Below are 5,230 nucleotides of genomic sequence, written 5' to 3'. Positions count from 1 at the left end.
TTTCCTAGTGAGAAATCTTGCAGGAGAGGTACACCCCTGAACTCTGACAAGAAAACCGTTCCTTCTTCTAATGTGTGTAATTTGCCAGTTTAAAAAGCACACAGGTCATAAACAGCGTGGGAGCTGTTTCCAGGTCTCAGGAAAGTTGACAAAATTATTTATACTTCCCAGCTACAGATTTTAAGAACCAACAATATACTTAATGAAGACAATGTGAAGATTAACCTTAAAAGTGACCGGTTTGTTTCTGACACTGGGCTTGTTCATGAGACAAAAAAAACCCCACCGGACGCATCAGCTGGAGCTTTCACTGGCACATGAAGCCAGCTCAAGTATGCTCCGACACAGGGCACAGCTGATGGGACAACACAGAACACGCATTTACTGAGTTCTGTGGCTCCTTCCAAGAGTTTAACGTCCCAGGCTAGCGATGTTATACCTCAAATGCTTGTTTCTCTTATTACAGCCAAAAGAGTGAAGCAAACTGGAGTTGAAAGTAAGAACAATTTGAGGTTTTAACTCTTTCTCCTCCCAAAGCAGTATGTCATTCTCTCGGCCTCTCCATCAAGCTGCTTTCAAATTTAACCATGAGGCTGAACTGTGCGTATTAAAACCCAACAGAAAGTTGTAAAGATTAATAACGTCTCGATATCTGGATGGTGATATATTCTATGAATAAAATATTAAAGCTGTAACTGAATTTCATTTTTCTGCTGCAGTTGAACATTAACCAAACTGCAGGGAAGCACTGCACCTGCAGATGATCCACGCTGCACTGTGGGTCTGCGTGCCCGTGTCTGCGGCTCCAGTGTAATTGTTGACGTTTTACACACTCCTGTAGGCATCGCTCCCTTCACCACACCAGGGAGATGTCACCTGTGAGCAGTTCTACTCCTCTGCTTGGGAAAACACTTCTAGAAATCAGCTAAGCAGCCTCGTCTAAGTAATATTTGGATTATTTTGAAATGCTAACTTCCAGCCTGGCACAGAGTAGGCTACCAGCAATTATTTCTTGTTATATTTACAGGAAACAAGCTTGGCATTTTAATTAAAATCCCCATATCGCACCGTAAGATTGAAGTATTCAGGAGAAGGTTGAATACGAATTCCCATCTCTGCAGCATTATCTCATGCGTCATCAATTACTGCCATGCCTAAATCTAGCATCATGCCAGCACATTAAGACAGTAGGTACTATATGCAGTGTTCACTGGACCAGAAGAACAGAAATAAAGAAAGGGGAAAGGAAACCCTAGAGAAGAAATTAAAAAAGGCAGACCGTGCAATACAAACCAGATCATGGCTGCTTAGCTAATATGGGCCAACTGCTGCGGAAGAAAAATGTCGAACACCCCAAGTTGTGTAAATTTTTGGTAAACATCTAACACACACACACAAACACACAACACCAACCTACACACGAATGAAAAATATCTATTGATCTTTTGCTAACACTCATTTCTCCTAAGTGCAGACTAATGCAAAGAAACTTTAATGGAGAACTTAAATTATTAACAAGGAAAATAAATAGTTGAGAAGTACTTTCTTAACAAAAATCAGAACACTACTAAGTGACCCTCGCTTACCGAAACTGATAATGGAACTTAGCTAAAGCTGAGCGCCGAACTTAGCTCCCATTCAGGCTGAACAAGCTGTTGTGCCTAAGACTAGCAAACGATGCTTTGCAATGAGAAAAATTTCAAAGCTCCAAAAAGTTTAAAAAGGTGAAACTAAACAAAACTTAACTTTTCCCCATTTTATGGCTGCACTCTCCAGACCTGATTCAAAGTAATAAAGAAACTCAAAGCGCAGTTTCAGATTCTCGGGGAAGGACTGCTCAACTAAACACTGCAACGCATCCGTGCTCCCAAAGTGCCAGACGGCATCCTAACCCTCTGCTTTAACACACCAGGAGTTTTACAAAAACAAAAACTAAAAAAGGACCAAAATACATTTTACTACACTATCCCATAAAGTTTGCATATGAATTGAACTGATTCAACTAAAAGTATAAAAACGTAACAAAATCTATGAAAGAATGTATTACTTCAAATAATTTCTGAAATATCACCTTGAACTAAAATTTAAAGTCACCTATAGTTTTAGGAGAACTACTTCAAAATTAAATCCCAGACCCACTTAATCTCTGCATGCAATTTCCCACAAAAAATTAACCCTGTACTGACGAGACGACGCCCACTCCTATCCAATTTGTCTGCATTCACATCAAGTACCATCCGATCATGGCCTAATTTGTGGTGGGTTGATGATGCTGATAAGTATTTATCTTACCGATTCTATAGGCTTGTCTAGAGACGCTTGCTCTATCTCCAGGTGCCCTTCTTCATACTGATCAAAGTGATTGCCCTGGAAAAGAAAAGGAGGGTTAGCTCTACGGCAGAGAACACTCTTCCAGCAGTTTAGTTTCAAGATTCAAGTTTGTACACAGTGTTAGATTTTATATCATTTTGCTAGCAAAACAAATTAATTTATCAAACATAGGCTCTTCTTCAGTATGTAGGCTGTGAAAACAAAAAAAATTATTTTAAAAACTAAGCCAACCTGATGATAATCATAAACTATAGAAGCAGGCAAAATATCAAACATTATGACAATACTTTGGGGTTTTTCTCTTTAGCAAGTCTATGAAAACGCTGACCATGAGCACCAGTGCTGGCTTTAAAACCAGACAGGACAAGCAGCAGAAGGAATTCACCCCACCACCACTATGAAGGGGTTTTTGGTGTCTTTTCTCTTCTCAACATGAACAAGGCTTTCCTGGCAGCGGGAAACCCAAATTGCTTGAGGCATCCATGTTATTTCACACACCTTACGTCAACAAAAACCCACAGCGGCACCAAATGAAACCTCTCCCTGTGCCCACAGCACTCGTTCACAGTCTGGAACAGCCCTTTCCTTGAATCTAGGTGGCTGCACCATGAACCGTTAGTGGAAGCGATCCACCAAGGTATAAGAAAGCCGTTAGCTTCAACCCCCAGCAGCCAGCTGACCCGCGGCCGCACAAGCACACAGAACACCGGGATGCACGCGCAGGGCTGCTTATTCCCAACATACCAGCTGAAAGCATTTGTGAGCACAGGACCTAAAACCGCTACACAAAAATATACAGGAACTGAGGAACACGGCTAAGGAGAGAGAGACAGACCGAGAGATCACACAGGGAAGCACACTAATGAAGCGTGCAGACACTCGCACAGCAAAGAAAATGCAGGAAAAATGATAAAGCCAAGCGCCTCGCTTCCTTACACTCCCAGAGCAACCCCATGAAACATTTTCAGTCCCATGGACTGGCCATAGACAATAATGAAAGCAGACAGGAACATTAACTAGGATCATTATTACCGTGTACCGTGCCCAGCCTCCACCAACGTAGATCACACACACCTCTAGATTGCCCATTCCTGCACAGGGCAGCCTCTCCCCTGCCCCATGGTGCCACGTACACAAACAGCCACTGGGACAGAGACGAGAGCCAAACTACCCTCCTCCAGCACCTGCCACGGCAAATCTGCTCTTTCCATGCTTTTGCCAAGACATCAAGCATACAGGGCTCAGGGGGTAGGTAGGGAACAGCAGTCTCCGTCCTCCAGAATAACTGTTGGTGCTGGAACGCCATCAGCACAAATGGCCATTTCAGAGGAGAAAAAAAAATGTTGTAAATTCAGAAGTTTGTGAAACCTCAAATTCCTCAAACTGCAAACATGGTGAACCATTTTTGGCCATTCAACAGGTCCGTGGTGCAGCACTAACATCCCCCATCACTAGCACAGACCTGGAAAGGCAAAAAAAATCTGACTTTGTAGTTGCAAACTCAAAAGCAAACAGGAGAGGTGCCTGCAGTCGAGATCAGCACTAAAGCCATTGAAGGGGGTCACTTCTGCGGGCTCTCCTGCATTCCCTGGGCATTGCTCAGCACCACAGCCCTGTGAAACCGCGGGAGGTGCTCAGGCCTTGGCTGTCACCCCCATTCCCTCCCCAGGCCCCGCAGTGCCATGAAAATCCTTCTGGCTGCCTGGCCAGCACCACACACCTGGCAGTTTTTATTTGCATCCCAGCTCTGCAATGACCTTGAGCAGGAACACCTTGCACTACTGCCAAGAGAAACATGTTGTCACCTTCCTCCCTTCTACCAACACCAACTATTCCTTCTGCAAGAATTTTAATGAAAGCCAGCACATGAAAGAGCAAATTACAGTTGTAACAGACTGCCTGTTGGAATTTTACAGGCCAGGCACCAGCCTCCAAAAATCCTCTGGACAAAGTTTGTACCCAGTGATGCAAATATGCAAGAGACCATCTTGACATGAACCTGTTGCCAAGAGAACGTGCTTTGGTGCCGGTGCCCCAAATGCCAGCCCGTAGCAATAATTCGCCCAGGCCACGCTCTGCTCCTAGTTCTCTTCTTTCCCACGGCCTCTCCAGAGCAAATCTGGGGCTTAATCTGTAGGCAGCAATCCACTCCCATCCTTTTTTTCCTTTTTTTTTTTTTTTTTGGACAGTCTTCAAGGAACAAGCTGAAGGCAAACTTACCGTGCACATGCAGTCATTGTGCTACTTAAAAAACCTGGTAATTGTTGGACACACGCACAGTATAGACGTACAGACTGTACACGTGCGTGTGGCGGAGTCAGGGAGCCCAGCACAGAGAAGAAAATACAAAACCTGCCCCAGCGGCAGGACACGGCCCAGCCTCCCCAAAAGTATTACCCAAGAGAATAAAAGCCATCAAGAGTGCACACGCTGTTAATGAATTTGCACGGCTGAACGCTAGCGAAAACACGTTACTAAAACTTCATTTATAAGAGTATTACATTCACACAACATTTAGTTAAACACTTGAAATACTCTCAGCAGAAACAAAGCCACACTTCCCCCCGTCTGCTTCCACAACATGATTTGCTGCCTGCAGATAGCTCAGAATACGCCAACGAAACTACCTGCAGCTGGCAAAATATTCCTGCCTACTCACCATCTCCTTCGGCACACTGCCTGCCGAGACATTTAGAATTGTTTTGACAAAGGCAAGGGTCAATTCCGGTTTGAGAGCACACCTTGCTGATCTGAAGCTTTACAACTCGATTTTTCTGCGCTTAAAGCCAACGTCTCCTTCCAGAAACTATACAAGAGACTGAACACTCACCATGACACAGACAAATGCAAAAGCCATTCTCTCTAAGTTCCAGCCACCACACTATGATCCAATTATATA

The 5,230-nt window shown here is 44.0% G+C and overlaps 1 protein-coding gene across 1 annotated transcript in view; it reads right to left on the bottom strand.

Moving 5' to 3' along the window:
* GPATCH8 (G patch domain containing 8) overlaps positions 1–2,367 on the bottom strand; it is a gene marked incomplete at its 3' end in the record, with an annotated part of 38,554 nt that extends 36,187 nt beyond the window's left edge. The window contains exon 1 of the mRNA XM_010074944.1: positions 2,293–2,367. The remainder of the gene's footprint in view (positions 1–2,292) is intronic.
* Between the last annotated feature and the right edge of the window lie 2,863 nt (positions 2,368–5,230).

Source organism: Pterocles gutturalis, unplaced genomic scaffold, assembly GCF_000699245.1.
Source record: "Pterocles gutturalis isolate BGI_N339 unplaced genomic scaffold, ASM69924v1 scaffold107, whole genome shotgun sequence".
NCBI lineage: Eukaryota > Metazoa > Chordata > Aves > Pterocliformes > Pteroclidae > Pterocles > Pterocles gutturalis.
Note: the sequence above shows the minus strand (reverse complement) of the source record. Positions and strands in the feature narration are given on the sequence as shown.